Source organism: Dermacentor silvarum, chromosome 5 (genome assembly GCF_013339745.2).
Source record: "Dermacentor silvarum isolate Dsil-2018 chromosome 5, BIME_Dsil_1.4, whole genome shotgun sequence".
In the NCBI taxonomy this organism is placed as follows: domain Eukaryota; kingdom Metazoa; phylum Arthropoda; class Arachnida; order Ixodida; family Ixodidae; genus Dermacentor; species Dermacentor silvarum.
The window spans coordinates 113,258,952-113,276,529 of record NC_051158.1 but is presented as its reverse complement, the minus strand read 5'-3'; the positions used below and the strand labels follow the sequence as shown (position 1 = coordinate 113,276,529).

At 44.4% G+C, this 17,578-nt stretch overlaps 1 protein-coding gene and 1 long non-coding RNA gene across 2 annotated transcripts in view; one reads left to right on the top strand and one right to left on the bottom strand.

Moving 5' to 3' along the window:
- The window catches only part of LOC119453719 (gastrula zinc finger protein XlCGF8.2DB-like), a 489,906-nt gene that overhangs the window by 130,034 nt on the left and 342,294 nt on the right, over nucleotides 1–17,578 (bottom strand). The window lies entirely within an intron of this gene.
- Nucleotides 11,972–15,808, top strand: LOC119452558 (uncharacterized). Its single transcript, XR_005192016.2, has 3 exons — nucleotides 11,972–12,302; nucleotides 14,134–14,226; nucleotides 15,723–15,808. It is a non-coding gene; the product is annotated as an uncharacterized LOC119452558 (long non-coding RNA).

The following is a 17,578-nucleotide window of genomic DNA, read 5'->3' as shown; positions in this document are numbered from 1 at the left end:
GCAAAACCGAGTTTATGGGAGGAAGGGCCTATGTCAGGCACGGTACCCTTTTTTACTTCCTCCTAAGTGTGTAAATTTTCGCATTTCAATAAAATTGTAAGTTCACTTTCAAATAATCTTGCGCTAATCGGTCGCTGATGACGCAATGCTTAGTCACGTACAGCATTCCATATTTTTTATGCGAAACAATTTTGCGTACCTCATCCAACTTTGCAGAATCCGGCTATCGGTCCTCAAAGCTAAACTGACGTAGGCGAAATAGTAGGCACTTCGTCAGAAGTTTTCCTCCATAGCCAACCCAATCCACTTGAGTTGAAATACGTTAGAAAGCTGTACCAACGTAAAGTAGAAAGGAACTATTCATGTCATTTCCAGGGTTCGAGCAAGAACAGCCTAGACTGTGATACGCGCGGTCGGCTACTGCTCCATAACATCGCATTTCTCGACAAAAGAAAGTAAAAAAACCTGTCAGCCCTTCCACTGGGGTGGAGATGGAAGACCAGCGAAGCTGTATTATTGTGGGAATCATGTATTTCTAATTATGACTATTACAATGCGATAGTGTAATTGGTTATTTGAACTATTAAAGCATGAGAAATATATATGATCCGGTGGTTTTTATTGATTTAGGGACCACAGGGACCATGGCCTTATGGTCGCTAAGGTATACCGCCATAGGGTGTACGGCAAAGGTTGGCACGTTCTTCACAAACACGTCACCAACGCCCCGCGCGTTTGGCGCCAACGCGGGCAAAACACCGCCGCCGTCGACAACAGTTCTGCGCGTTGCTGACGTGCGCTGTCAAAACGCTGGCGTGAGCAAGCGCGCCAGCAGCAGTGAGCGAAGGTTCATGCGGTCTATCGCTTCAACGGAAAATGAGCGGCGAAAGCTTAGCGCATACAAAGGTAGGAGCCGTGTTGCAGATCGCTTTCAATATACGGTACGCGCGACCGCCCGTCGCTGCGCAAAGTACAAGTACGCAGTTAATTGCTCGCAGAGCAAAAGCTGCACTCCCTCCCTCCCGCGCTGCCTTCCCGCTTTTCTCCTTTCGCGTGAGTGATTGAGTCGCCAGTTCCCCTTGCGCCCGGTCGCAAGATACGCATTTTGTGCCGCATCTAAACTTCGCCTCCCCTCCCTCCCTCCCATATCCCCACGGCCTTTCGCGCGACGGTAGAAGTCGCGTTTGCTCTCCGCCGTGCGTTCGCTCCCCGTGAAAGCGTGCGTCCGTTGCGCGCTTTCACTCGCACATACAGCATACGGCCAATAAGAGTTCTTTTTTTTTCTACATGCGGACACGACCATCGGAAACTGAGCTATTAACAGCTTCGCTGTAAAAAAAAACAGAAATGATAATGTTCTCTTGTAATCATACCCTCAGCTATGATTACTCACTAATTGTGCTGCGGGTTTTATTTAATATAGCACGACGAAGAACATAACTCCTACCTTCGTGATGAAGTGAGGGAAGACGTATTTGAGCACTTATTCACAAGAAGCTTACATAATTGGACCCGCCATGGTTGTTTAGTGGCTTTGGTGTTGCTCTGCTAAGCAAGACGTCGCGGGATCAATTCCCGGCCACAGCAGCCGCATTTCGATGCAAATCACCCCCCCCCCCACCTAATAGTACCCCTGTACTTAGATTTAGGTGCACGCTAAAGAACCTCAGGTGGTGAAAATTAATACGGAGTCCCCCACTACGACGTGCTGCATAATCAGATTATGGTTTCGGCACGTGCAACCCCATAATCTTTTTTTACAAAATTTCAAATTGAGATATGTACCGCCCCTTAATAGCCCTTGGTGATGATGATGATGATGATGATGATGATGATGATGATGATGATGATGATGATGATGATGATGATGATGTACCTCTGTCATGGCTCGCACCCACTAAGGGGGATAGGCCAAGAATGGCCCTTTGGGCAGTGAGACACATATGGCACTCCAGAAGCGCCCTCAACGTGGCAGATCTATAGCCACAATAAACATACTGAAACGCATAAAATATGTGGTAATGCACCGTCCCTCTATATTTATTAATTTACTTGTCTCAGTACTCTGAATTCCCGTCAGTAAATTACACCGGCGGACGGAAAAAGAAGACGCGTAAATACAATGAACGCCACATAAATGCATCCTCCTAAATGCATTCTCATTCCTAATCATAAAACATGACTTCCATAACGACTTTCTTTGTTTACTTTTGCCCCAAATGCATTATGTCTGGCACATTTTGCAAATGGGTAGTGTTCTTCAAGGCGCACTGAATTTCCATATTGCAGGTGTATTTTTCTTTTTTCGGTTTCGAAAGAAGGGTACATCCCTTGCCGCCCCCAAACTAATCAGAGAAGAGGCAGTGGCTCTGGGGCGCCTCCAAATTCTTGTGTATACAGCATTTTAATCCACATAATGCACCCAGCCCAATTCCCGTACATTTCCCGGTACAGCGGGGCAATGGACAGCCTTCACCACGTGGTTATGGAGTGTCCTAACCCTGCAGAACCCAACAATCAAAAAAGTAAGACTGAGAAAAAAACATTGTCTGTTGGTTACGATACTCCCTATTGCGAGATTTGAGCGCAGCTCCATGCGTGTTTTCAATTCGCGATATATTGGCTGGCGCGGTCAATCTGTCTCGTGCGGCACGTTGCAAACGGAGCGGAGTGGGACGCGACTGCCTCGATAATTGAGATATCGCGAGAGGCAGCGCATGGGTGACGCGTGGGCGCGATTCACAGCAGCAGCCGCAGAGAGCCGCCTCCGCTGATGCAGTGCTTTGTTTCTATATATGGTATTGCTGGCGTCATCGCCGAACAGACAACGCGTGCTACTCTGGCGCCCTCTTGTGGCCATCGTCGCCGCAGAGACTGTCTTGCGCGGCACAATGCTTTTTTTCTCGCGCTTTCGCCATACCCTCGTTCTCCGCTTTCCTCTGCGCGCTCTATTTGCTGTCGCCGTCTTTTATCTACCGCTGCGCTCCGCGTTCGCTTTCATCCTTCGCTGTGCTCGTTCGCTCGGTTACGCCGAGGACGCCGACGGCCGACGCCAAGGCTCGCCGTAGAAACGAGCGCCTAAAAGCTGCGCTCTAAAACGAACAAAAGACACAGAAGAGGACCCTCAAAAATCGTGTAAGGCCATGCTCGCTGCCCCGCATGGCCTTACACGATTTTTGAGGGTCCTCTTCTGTGTGTCTTACAGGTCATGCGGGGTCATGCTGAAAGTGGTCATGCTGGTCAATCCGGCCAGGGAAGCAGATAAGGCCAATGCCTACCTGGACTTACGAGGTCACCCGCCTTGGGTGAAGAAAGAGCGTTCTTTCTCACTCGTTCTGATTATTAAATATTTATTCTATATATATATATATATATATATATATATATATATATATATATATATATATCGTCGAACAACAGTCCATTTAATCAAAGATGGAGGAGGCATCATGCTTGAAAAGCTTGTCGAACTTTACACTCATGCCTCACGTCTTCAAGTGTACCAGCGAACCGGAAGAATGCCAACTTTATGCTAATCCATACGAAGGGAGACGTTAAAGAATTGAAGAATTATAGATCCATTAGCTTGATTTCTGTACTGTAGAAAATAATGCGCAAGATTATTTTTAATAGAGTAAGCGCAACACTTCACTTCAATCAACCAAGAGAACAGGCTTGCTTCAGGTAGGGATATTCTACGATAAATCACATCCACGTCATCAATCAGGTAATCGAGAAATCTGCGGAGTACAATCAACCTCTCTATTTAGTTTTCATAGATTATGAAAAAGCATTTCATTCAGTAGAGATACCAGCACTCACAGAGGCATTTCACAATCAAGGAGTACAGGAGGCGTACGTGAATATCTTCGCAAATATCTACAAGGATTCCACAGCTACCTTGGTTCTCCACAAGAAAAGTAGAAATTACCTATCAAGAAACGGGTCAGGCAAGGAGACACAATCTATCCAATTCTATTCACTGCATGCTTAGAATTATTAAAGTCATTAGACTGGCAAGGCTTAGGAGTGAGGATCAACGCTGAATATCTCAGCAACCTTCGGTTTGCAGATAACATTATCCTATTTAGCAACAATGGGAACGAATTACAACAAATGATTGAGGACCTTAAGAGAAAGTGTAAGAGTGGGGTTGAAGATTAATATGCAGAAGACAAAGATATTGCTCAACAGCCTGGCAATAGAACAAGAAATCAGGATCGCCAGTCAGCCTTTAGAGTCTGTACAGGAGTGCTTTTATCTAGGTCAATTACTCACAGGGTACCCTGATCATGAGGAGGAAATTTACGGAAGAATGAAAATGGGCTGGAGGGCACAGGGCAGGAGGAAGAGTAGAGAAAGAGAGAAGGCAGGGATGTTAACCAGAAATGCGTCTGGTTGGCTACCCGTACTCTGGGGGACGGGAAAGAGGAAATAGAAAGATGAGATATAAGAAGAGGGTGGGGAGGAAGCACATGGTGAGCTCGCGCACTCACGCGGAGGGTCACAGCAATTCAAAGGCGAACACTTAGCCCAGTCGCATAGCCAAATCCTGACAGGGAGCTAACCACTGTCGCTAAAAAGAAAAGTGAACAGCCATTGCATTCTACAGGTGCTAACATATGGGGCAGAAACTTGGAGGTTAACAAGGAAGCTCGAGAACAAGTTAAGGACCGCGCAGAGAACGACGGAACAAAAAATTTAGGAGTAACGTTAAGAGACAGGAAGAGAGCGGTGGGGATCAGAGAACAAACTGGTATAGCCGGCATTCTAATGGACATTAAGAGAAAAAGATGGAGTTGGACAGGCCATATAATTAGTAGGATGGATAACCGGTGGACCATTAGAGTTACAGAATGAGTGCCAAGAGAAGGGAAGAGTAGTCGAGGATGGCATAAAACTAGGTGGGGTGATAAAGTTAGGAACTTTGTAAGCGCAAGTGGGAATCAGCTAGCGCAAGACAAGGGGAATTGAAGATCGCAGGGAGAGGCCTTCGTCCTGCAGTGGACATACATATAGGCTGATGATGATGATGATGATGATGATGATGATGATCTAGCTATCTCGGGTCTGATGCAGGGGGTCACTATGTTGTTGAACAGAATTATTATTAACCTTATTTGTCTTGATAACATATATACACTTGACAGGAAAGGACAGCGAGGTAGCAGGCTGGACACTGCCTCCGGAAGGGACACAATGCCTGCCTAATCTTCAGGAGCATAAATATGGAAGGTAGGAAGGTAAGGAAAGAGCAAGATGACAAAAAAAATGAAGTACAGGTCACGCTGAGTAGGGCCCGTTACTGCAAGTCATGCTACTAAAACCACGGTAAAATAGAAGAAACAGTGTCTTAGCTCTAGTCAATCGAAAAGAAAAAAATTATACAAACGTGAACATAAGTCCGCTACTTCTAGAAAAGTAAGGGGATCGCGATGAGCTTGATCGCGTCGAGGCGCAGAACCACTGAGGCGCAAACATTCGCCGAGTGTCGCACACCGCAGGCCAAGGAGGTGATAGTCCCTCCACGGCCGCTGGATAAAAAAAAAAAGGTGACCTGTTTTTCATCCAACGGCCGTGGTCCCTCACTAGCGACGTGCGCTGCGCAATGAAAGTGAGACGGACACTCGCACTCCTATTACAGTTGCTGAAGCGCCTCGCAGCAACTGCAAGACGTGCGCGACGGACTGTTCGCATGTCCTTGTCGGTATAAACGTTCACGTACGTTGAAACAACCAAACCTTAGATTGATTAGTTGCGTTCTAGCGCGAAAAGGCAAGCATCGAGCGCGAACACGGGGCGGAAACGTTGCATTTGCGACACGCTGGTCCGTTCGCTGCTTGGGCAGGCGGCGACTCATCAGTGGACGAGCGTCATCAAGCTTGCACAACGATTCTGGGTAGTCACAGTCGTTATGAGCGCAAGTTGAAGCCAGCTGATCAGCCTCTTCATTTCCGGCGTTCCCTTAGTGCGAAGGTATCCAGTGGGCAACGAGAGATATCCCACGCGATGTCATTTTGGTGACAGAGTCGGTAATGCTGCGCGCAACTGGACAATCAATTTGACTTTGTTGTAGTCTGCTGAGGGCAGCGGGGGAATCCGTAAAGGTGGCAATCTTCGACGCGGTTAACTACTCTTGCACGTAATTTCGAGCAACATCGATCTCTAGCTGTGCAGTTAGATGAGCTGCATGTGGTATATGAAATATAAGTACATCATAGTTGAGTCCAAGAGAATTTTAAATCTTCAGGGGCGCCTTGATCGTCGCTGTGTACAGAGGCATCTATGAATAATTGAAGATAATCTTGAAATCATTTGAGCATGGGTGACTAAGCCAATTCGAATTTTGCCAAAACAAGCATATCAGACTTTTTGTCTATGTCAGCGATTCTGATATAAACGAAGAATACATGTTCATTGACGTGTTTTGGAGGCGAGGTGTGACTGAAGCTGCATGTTTAAAACTTCAAGCAATGGTCATCATTAATGCCACCATTTTTCCTATGCAATAAAACGGGCGGTAAATCAGCCGATCAAAGACCGATTGCTGTTTCGATGCACAGTGCACACACTCTGTACCATAGCTATTTCGTCTGCTTACAGCCTCAGGGGTAAGTGATCTGTTTCAGTGAGTATTGCAACAGACTGCGCCTCTCGAGCCAATGCAACCATAAGCAGAACGAATAAAATTTAGTCAGTTTCAAAGTACGCCTTCGCTGCTTTTTTTTATTTTGCTTTTAGTAACGCTGAGAAAGTAACACATTTGTAAGAAACATTTTCAATTCAGGCCGCTTCTGTGAGGTGTTACTTCGAAAGGTATCCGTGGCTCTACATATCGCTTCACCCATCTATCCGTGTCTCAACGCCTTTCCTCAGAAGTTTCCGTGGTAGAAATGGGCATCTCCCCACTGAGCCTTTATTTTTTAGCGAAGCATTGCGTCCAAGGAATATTTCTGATCGTAAATTCCCTTCCCACCGGTCTAGTTGACAGCTCAGCCCATGCTGCTTGGGTTCCATTCTTCTAGGCGACAGGATGGTGTGTTTCACAAGGGTCTACAGAACATAGGTTTCAACGCTGTGAATGCAACATTCTATTATAAGGGTAAAGCCTTTCGGCACGCCATTAAAATACAGACCTACGGCTCGGGCGAAGAGCTGTTAATAAAATAAAGCAGTAAATAAAATTTCACAGAGGCCATCGCGCTTCGGTCACACGGGTACAATGTTTGCGAATCTCGAAGACTGCAATATTTTTTTTTCTCCAGTGCGGGAAATCGGCGAAATGTGTTATTATCTTGAACAATCCTTTAGCTTGTTTCTTATGCTGGCTAACTGTACGTCCCAGAGTAGTTGTTTCAGCTAAAGCTGTGTCGCGCCAACCTCGATCAGCAGTTAACAAAAAAGGGATATTTTTCTAATTTCGAGAAAGGCTTCCTTAAGCCTTAAGGCAGACGAGAAAACAAAAAAAAACATATTTAATGGGTGCAACCCTGCATCACGCAAGGACTTAGAAAGGCCTCATGCTTAGAGGTTTCTTGAACTCACCTAAATATATCCACATGCCAGTCACTGCTGTTGCACCTTTCTCTTAACAAGGTGTTCCATATATACCTGATACCTATGGCACTCCAGAACAGCTCGTACACATCAGTGTCTTGTGCTAGGCTCTTGCTTTGAGGCAGGTAGCTTCGCCCTCTGTGAAGCCCTTTCTCTTGCAGGTGACGAGGGTGCGGGCTACCCCACCCCGAATCCTTGTCAGTAAGCCATCCTTCGTCATTGTGTTGGCGTCTGAAGGAGGATGCTCATTGGAAAATAAGTTCACGGGGAAGTTCGTCGGGGGGTGCTACATAAGAATCTTTCTTCTTTTTTTCTGCCTCCGCTTAAAATCATGCAAGCGTTATGCTTCCAGTTGAAGGCAAACTGGCTGCCGGGTCACAAGAACGAAGGACGCACAGGACACACGTGACACCTGGACCTCGCGCTTGTTCGTGCGTCGTGTGTGTAGTTTGCCTTTCTTCGTTCTAGTGACTCTGTAACAAGTTTTTATTGCGATAGCAATTATATAGACACTCAAAAGCAGATTTCTGCCGTCGTCGTGGCCGTCGCCGTCGCCGTGAGGTTCCGTATGACGTCAATGGAGATGAAATCGTCGCCGCGCGCCGAACGCTGTATGTACGAGTGAAAGGGCGCGAGGGACGCGCGCTTTCACGGGGAGTGAACGCACGGCAGAGAACAAACGCGCGTTCTTCGCTGTGCTCCCTTAAGGGCTGCAGAAGTAGGCGTCTCTTTCCTCCTTTACAATCACCATATATGTAGAGCAAACGTGCCTTCTTCCGACGCGCGAAAGGCCGTGGGGGAGGGGGAGGAGGGGGAGGGAAGGGAGGCGACGTTTAGCTGCGGCACCAAGTGCCTATCTATATCAGAGGCTCCGGCAACAGTCACCAACGCCGCACGCATTTTGAGCGAACGTGGGCAAAACGCCGACGGCGTCGACAACAGTTCTGCGTGTTGCCGGTGCTGCTGCATGTCCAAGTTTATACAGCTGATAAAGCTGCTATCATTACTCCGTATAGCTCTCTACAAATTTGCTATCGCAACTGATGCTTCGCCTTTCAGGTGAAACTGCGACAACTTTTTTTTTCAACATGTACAACAAGCCGGTCCCAACGTTAGCCCTAATAGTTGTGCTTCCCATTTACGCTGAAAAAGAATGAGTTTCAACTTGTCTTTGCATGCAGTTCGGCGCTATAGAGATTTTCATTATGCATTTCTTTTTCTTAGTTTTCTTCTTTTGTTGGTGGAAGGGGGGGGGGGGGGGGGGGGGGGTTGGTTAAGAGAAAATATGAGGTGGTAAAATAACATCCAGACAACCATGCACAAAAATAAAACGTTGAATGAAGAAACGATAACCTGCATTTTGCTATCACTGCGCATATTTTTCAGTCTCTGTGTCCTGCACAAGTTGATTTTCTTCCACTTGTCTTCAATATCTCTCGACACACTGAAGAGTTGCTGACAAGCTTGTGTTCATGTCTCCCTGCGTGTTTCGATAAAGTCTCTTTTTCACTTTCCAGTTTGCACAATCTTCAACTTCTGTCTGCATTCCACCGGTTTCGAAGACCTGCACTTGCTTACTCTAACCGCAGCCACCACCCTTCTGAACAGCTTTAAAGCCGCGACAATTATAAATATATAAATTAACGCCACGACGGCTGCGTTAACATTCGGTGGGCCATAATGTCAAGGCAATGGCACGTTGCTGAGCGCTTCACAAAAGCTTCACTTAACAGAACAAGAATGCCATCGAAACGGTGATGCAGTAATTCAACGTGCTTCATTCAGTCCGTAGCATCATCCAAGCAATTTCAGCGTTTAAAGTTAGGCATTTTCTTTGAGAACCAAGAATGTGTCCCTGAAATTGAGGCCCGCTGATATTATTTCCATCATACATGGTCCATATGGCTGGATGTTCTAAGGTCTCTAAATTTATATTTATTTCCCCCGAACCCAGCCCAATCTTTATAGAGAGAACTTTCAACGGGTCGCAAAAAACATTATATCACGTCAGGCCAGTCGTCATATTTACACAATTTATTTATTTTTGGATGTTGAGCTCCTATAAATTATGCGTTGTATAACAATAAACAAAATACGTGTTAAAAACGGATACATTGCTTAAACTGGTGTATGGCGCCTTCTGATTAGAAAGGACAGAAACTGGCAGGAGTGAGAGAGGGCAACAGGTCCACCTTCTCGTCAAATCCTTAAAGTGCACCTCCTAAAACACCAATCTATGCCATTACTATCCGTAATAAAGGGACTTCGTTAGAATAGCGTAGCGTTGGGAAGCTTTCTTCCCTATTGATACAAGTCGTACTATTGAATAGTAAGCTGTCTTCATGCTTATACGTGACCTCAATGAGCGAGTTATGTTCCAAAAGCAGGAACAGATCGACTAGATTGCGTGTGAAGGGTTAGAACTCTACGTATACGTGCAGCGTACTTTGTTTAAAAGAAAAAAAACAAATTATGGAGTTTAAAGTGTCAAAATTACCATCTAATTAAGAGGCACACCCCAGGGGAAAGGGGGAGGAGGAAACAACTTTATTTTGTTAATTAGGCTTCCTGAGGGCTGGCTACTAGGTGATGCCTTACAGCCCCCTAGACTCTGGAATAATTTGAACCGCCTGAAGTTCTTTAACGTACGCCTTGATCAAAGTAACCGAATGTGTTTGCATTTCGCCCCCATTGAAAGACGGCTGCCGTGGCCGGTATTCAAACCCCCGAGCTCGATCTAGGGACGTATTCTGGGACGATCACTTTCGGCGATACTATCGCCTCGGCCATCAGGCGCGCGCTAATTGGCTGGTCGAGCAAAGCCGGATGAGCTTATTGGATGGTTGAGCACTGCGTCGCTCGAAAGCGATCGTATCGCCGAAAATCATCGTCCGAGAACACGTCCCCTGAGGAGCTTAACGACACAAACACTGAGTTAGCGCGGTGGGTTGCATTCGGCTGCAAGGGTTACACAGCCAAGTAGATCCCCTTACAAAAATGAGTATTGAATTTCCGTTGTCGATTTGTTGAACTATCATTGATTCCATGGAAATTCTATGAAATTACAACACTCAATCAGCCAGCACAATAAGATTTCATTAAAAATTCCGTTGTGCATTGCTCAATAAGTTTTCTGTTAACGAATTTTCATGGATTTTTCGTTGCATTTTCTCACTTAAGGCGCGCGATCCAATGAGGGAAGCCAGGCATCCTGGCTAACTGTTTGCTTTACGTTCGGATATGCGCTGCCATCGTAGGCCGAAGATTGTCATTCTTGAATTTTTGAGGTCACTCTCCCACCTCCCCCAATCCCCCCTCCCCCCGTCCTACCCATTGGCGGATCCAGAAAAGAGACCCTGCGACAAAACAGTGAAAACGTTGTCCGTGTTTACTTCTCTCCGCCCACGTGTAGCCTCGCGCTGTAAGCACATACTTCAGGATGACGCACCAACTTGCCCAAACTTACGTTTCCTGCTGTCCACGAGCTAACCACTGAGCGCCTCTTTTGTTGCGCTAATACCCCTCATCATTTATTTACAATGGCTGGCGATAGCATGCCTAGCTTCATGCCTTGCTAAATGCGTGCAGAAGCAGACAGAATACTAACAGATGACTGGTTTTTGAACTTGTGTTTCGAACCCATCATACGTCGATGTATGGATCCCACTGGTGTCTACTAAAATGTCTATTACGTGGCATCGCAAGCTATCACGCGGATACAGAGCCAGTGGCTTGGCGACCTCGAGTAAATTTTCACTATTACTTTACGGCAAGGCATGCAACAAAATGCAGTGCGATTCCCACCGACGGTTGGCAGAGGTCGTGCGACCAGCCACAATGATGATGATGATTATTATTATTATATTTATCGGCATCAAAAACCTTTGAAACAGGGCGGAGACATATGTCACCTAGCCTGCTTGGTTTATTCAAGATTTACAACATCTGTAAATGGCGACTCGATTGATGGAGACTCATGTTCACAGCAGCAAGCGCGACCTGCCCAATCGCATTAACAAAACATTTCGCGATTGATGCCGTTCACGTCTGCTCGCGCCATCATCGCCGCGTAACATAATCTTCAGCGCATTGGTTAACCAGCTTTGCCGCTGCGTTCGCGCGACTGAGAAATCAAGTTCTTAGCGAATGAGCCAGAACAGTGGTGATTCGCGATCATTTTCGATCGGTTGCTTTGTGACCAAATTGATCGAAGTGTGGCCTTTGAGATCTGGTGCGCTGAGGTGATCTCGAAGGCTTTGCCTAAGTGTTGTCCTCAACACTAAATGATTGTTTTAACGCAGCCAATAGTCATTTGCACAAGGAGGTATTTTATTTTATTACACTCTTTGTATAGCTGGCGACATATAATAAAATACTGAAGTTTTTCGAAAAAAAAATGATGTTCGATGTTTTTACCAAACCTAGCGAAAACTAAAAAAGTTAACAAGCAACATTGGTATATCATTTTTTTTTTTTGCGTTTGTTTTTGTCGCCATTTCTCTTTTTTTTTTTCTTGGTCGGCATGTGCGCCACGTGTGTGTCGTGAGCTCTAAGCACGTGAGTGTGTGCTGTCATCTGCTGCTGCGCGATAAGGAACATATTGTCAAGAGCGTACAAGACGAAAAGCGGGATGTATCTATATACCGTCCGTGCATTGGCTGACGCGGAGGTATGCTACCGACTCGGCTGCGTGGACGCGGGCACGAAGAAAGGAACGCCGACTGACCAACGATACTTTGACTGCGGTAAGCACTTGTCTCGTTTTGTGTGTATAACTGATTTCCTAGCAGAATGTATGTTTCACGCCTGGTTCACGGCGCCAGTGTCAAAGAATTTTGTGTCGGGCAGGTCCGGTGTGCGTGTGGCGCTTTGCATTTCGCCTACCGCCGATGGAGCGCCAAGGTGTGGGCATGTCGTCCGTTTAAGCTGAGCATTTAGCAGCCAGGCCGATTTATCTGTACTGCAGTTTAAGCTAGTTTGTGTCGCAATCAGACCACCTAAATACTGAACTGCAACAAAACACTTAAACAGGGGCGCTGTTCTCATGCTCGTCCCTACCCGTTGCGCTGCAAGGTCGCGGGTTCAGCTCAGTCCGCGGCAGCCGGATTTCGATTGGGCGAAATGCAGAAACGCTCGTGCTTAGATATAGGTGCTCTTTAAAGATTCCCAGGTGGTTAAATTTAATCCAGAGCCATACACTGCGGTGTGGCTTATAATGATATTATGGTTTTGGCTCGTAAAATCCCAGAATGTGATTGATGAACATAATGTATGAGCCTGTTTTTTAAGTGGTACTATTACAGTGGGGCCCATGCCACATCTGTTTATGTAAACATCGAACTCGCTGTTCGTCTTTTTGTTGTATCGTTTAAAATAATCATGCAGAAATGTCGTAAACGATATCGCGTCATGTCTAAAAAAACTGTCAGTTTGATTGTTCGCGAATGGAATGCTATCGTATTGTAAAAAAAGAAAATAAATGCTCACAGCGCATGGTATCGACGCCACCAGTTTCCCTCCCATCCTTGGATATCTTTTTCACGTTGCAAAACTATTTCTACGAAATTATTGTTCTATACTGTTAATAATTTGAAAACCAATATTTTACTCGTGGCGTATGATAGAAAAAACACGCTAGCCAGGTGTTACTATAAGTATATTCCTTCGCGCAAAAGAAAATGGAAAATAAGATGTGTGAAAGTATGCAAGCCAGAGAGAGAAAATATGCAAGTCGGAGGACTGACAAGAATTGCGACTTTTATGTACTCGGCGCAGAAAAGTGCCTTTAGCCGATGTTATATTGTCAGACATTTCTGTTGAAGTTCTTTAGATGTTCTGCGAAAAGCTGTCGGTAAAAGAAATTGGTTCTTGGTATTTCACTATATCTAAAACATATGCCGTGAACAATAAAAAGTTCAACTGATTCATTCAGTCACATAAAAACAGTGTTAACATAGTAGCTGGTACCAACATACACTTACCTAAATAAGCATCAAGTGCTTATTTACATCTTTTATACTTGAGGGCATTTCGTTGTGTAGCTTGCACAATACTGCGTTTATACAATTCTTTAAATAGCGGCATCCACAGCATCTGGAGAAAAGGGTATGGCAGTTGCTGATGCAAACTTGCGTGACACATCAGCAGCAGAAAACATTCTTATACCAACTGGTTAATGCTTTGTGTGAATGTAAAAAGAATGTTTAAGACTGTTACCTGCGTTCGTGAATATTCTTACACACAGAATAAACAGTGGTAAGACAACAAGCCACAGTTGAACATGCCCTTCCTCGTAAAAAGTTCCTGTGCACGTGCTCCATAATACTTATGAGTGTGTAGGTGTTGAGGCCCTCTAGCAGCATTATGTAGGAATTCCATGACTATGGACAAGAAAAACACTGCAACAATGTTGTTCCTGTTAGCCTTCGATCCGTGCCAGCTTTTATAAGGAATATTGAATACTGTGGGATCTTAAAAAGAAGTTATGATGTGCTCATACTGCTGATTTTTACGTTCCTTTTGCTGCTAGAAAAAATAGCTATGGTAATTTTTTTTCATTCAAAACTATCTATGCAGCATGTGTGCCACTCAAGTGCAACAGTTCACGAGGCATCCCAGGCCCCGAAAGAAGTTGGAAGAAGATGCAAGCGCAGCATGCCAATGTTGTTGGTGAGAGCCTTGTAACATTGTCACATCATACATAAATTTTTAAAATGCTAATCTCGTAAAGCGGTTCTAGCACACAATGTTTGCAGAAATTCAAACAAGACAGAACTTGCAGAAGAAAAAGAAGGCTGGAAGAATGGTTAAACAAAAATATCACTAGGACCAACATTTTGGCAAGGGAATTGTCTTAAGTCAAGCCAGCACCTGATTTCTGCTCCCCCACTTCATTGGGGGAAGATGAGAATGATGCAGGCAGTGCATAGAGTAAGGTGAGGGAATTGTAAGTGTTCAAGAAAGAGGACAGAAAGAAAACAAGAAGGTGTAGGTTTCTTGTAATAGAGAACGTGTAGGGCTACTAGTGTTGCTTAATCCAAGTAGGGGTGACAAACCTAGAAGACAATTTGTGTGTATGCAAGTGTTTCCTTTGTTGGGCCTAGTTAAACGAGAACGGAGATGTATGGTTTGGATATTGCAAAAGAAAAAGCAATAAAAAGAAAGAACCTGAATCTCAGGTGTATCCAGATATTTTTGATCAAGCCAAGAAGCATGAAATGAAAGCGAAAGGCACGAATGCACATCTTGTCGAAACCAGAGGGCATTAAAGTAGAGATAAAATAAATGATCGATTGAGTTATGAATTCATCATAGCCCACCCGCTAGCACACACACAGTCCTAGGTGTATTTGTGCTCTAGATGACTATGATGGCACATTTCAAAACATTGTTGGCTGTTTGCGACACGCTACCTTTTTCGTTGCTCTTTTTTTTTAAAAGACCTGCAAATCTTTTTAATAGAAGATTCTCGGCTTCACTCAGCTCTCACATATAGCTTATTGCTATCACAAGGTGGCATTAACCCTACAAATGCTAAATGCTGGCCTCGCCATTAGCAGGACCTTAGCAGCCATACGAAGATGAAGAGCCTCTTCACGTTTGTGTCACAGGCACGTTATGCATGAAGTTCATTTAGTTCAGCAGGCGTCATGGACCTTATGAAGATTTGAGGTCTTTCACTTAGTCATAAAAAGAGCTATACAGGAAGTAGTGCATTGCAAACAGACGCAATATTCTCAAATATGCTTTGCAAGCCTTGTGTTGACGTAGTGACCATATGTTAATTTTAAAGTTGTAATTTGTGATAAGCATTTAGGCAAGAACACAAAAATATTAGGTCTGTTCTCGTGCATGATAAGAACATCAAGCTAGCTTAATCTGCATAGAAGTTCACTTATTGCATATATGCACTTATTTCATAGTTCACTGCATAGAAGTTCATTGACGATCCTGTGTCGCAGCAGAGATATCACTCTTGCCACATTTACCATGGCTCGTTATACTGTTCTTATACCTTAGGCAGAACAATTTCACCTGCATTAAGCCACAAAAGCTTTAAGCACTAATATAACTTGCTTACTTTTATGGCTTTAAGCATAATCTTTCACTGCTATTGATGATGGTACATGTTGGTTATCTTACTGATTACATCTTTTTTTTTTCAGAATATGCCAGCACGAAGTTTCCAGGCGCAAGTGTTTCTTATATAAAAGCCTATTCTCTCCCCTCACAAGGGAAATAAAATCACTATATAAAAATGCCTTTTCATGTGCCTTTTTTTGTTTTCCTGTTGGCTGCAGTTAATATTCAGCTTCAGTGAGCCAAATATTGCTACTTTAGACCTTAGTGAGATATATCCCAGTACAATGCAAATACAATGAAAATTCCTCTCGATCTAAATCCAATGAATATACAATAACGAACCAATGGAAAAACAACACAATAATACTACAACAGATTTCCAATGGATTCACGGTGGCCACTTTTCCATGACTACTCAACAAATCTACAATGAAATACCAATAAAAATTCCACAATTTTTTTGTTGATGGTGGCACGAAATATCAATGGAAAACCAATGGAATTCCAACAACATTTTTTGTAAGGGGACGCTCTGTCACACTCCGCTCAGTCGGCTCTGTCGCAGCGAAGGCAGCGTTCTGGCTTCCGGTGCTGGCTCATGTGCGTACACGCATTAGCGTTCGTGCTGAGCTGCTGCGTGCATGCCACACCGCGGTGTATACAGTGGTCGAAGTGGAACGGGCCGCGAACGTCGAGCTCAAACCATATCATCCTTTCTTTGAGCCCCCACAAAAGCCGACGGGCTTTGAATATTATGAGGTACTAACTTTTTTTTACCATGACCTCGACGATAGGAACACTTCCACAAAATAGTTAATTGATGGGATTTAGCATTCCGGATAGCACTACAGTTGCGAGGTACGCCATCTTGCAAAACTCGGAATTTTTTTTGCCATGTGGAGATCTTTAACGCTCCGCAAATCGCGAAACGCAAGCTTAGTTTATTATTATTTTTTTAGCGCTCCGCACCTATCCGAATGCAGTCGCTGGCGCTGGAAATGGCACCCGTGACATTCGAGAACCGAGAGTCCAGCCGATCAAATTATTCTATATACCTCTCCACTTGTTCTGGAAAACGGAGTGGCTAGCTCTGTTGTGAGATTGAATAGAACAGTGAGAATATAGATTGTGTGACTGCTACGTAATTCACAAAGTGTTATAATTCTAAATAGATAGTTAGTCATGGGATTACCGAATGTCAAACTGCAGATAATCACATTTCCGGCAAGGGCTACATTTGGACCCAACTATACCACCTGCATGCTTTCATCCATATCAAGTAAGCCTAACCAAAGCACTTGTAATTTTCAGAAGCCTTGCAATCAGGTACAACCTTTCTATCAGTCCTTATTAACCCGGTAATGATAAAGATACAAAAATACGAAAATTCTCATTTAATAATGAGAAATTTATCCGATTGCCTATACAAAGCAGCGTTCTTTACACGTTGAACGAGTTCTCAGTTGTGGATCGCTCACCAGATAAGTACTAATATACAATAACTATACTAATTCAGTTCTAACCCATAAAATAAAACATTTTATTGCGTTCATTCTTTAAATGTACTTTCCATGGCGAGAAATAAACGTCAACGTGTTCTTGTAATTCTTTTTGATGTGCAACTAGGCTCGGTCATTACAGGATTAACCTTAATTTATCTCCTGCACGACCACAGCTCGATCTTAACAGCCTAACTCTTCACCATGATATAGTGCGTCTCAGTGGTTAACATAATTTTTTTTTGATACCCATTTCATTCTGCCTGTTTATCCTACCCACAGCAGCACAACACCATTTATCCTAGACACAGTACCGTGATATTTGAGCACTCCGTTTGCCCGTGCGCGCCAAAATGCTGAACAGTCTCCGGGCCTACGCCACCCTTGGGATTTATCATACACCCTTTTCGCAACCTCCGTGCAGAGTAATTATTCTTCGT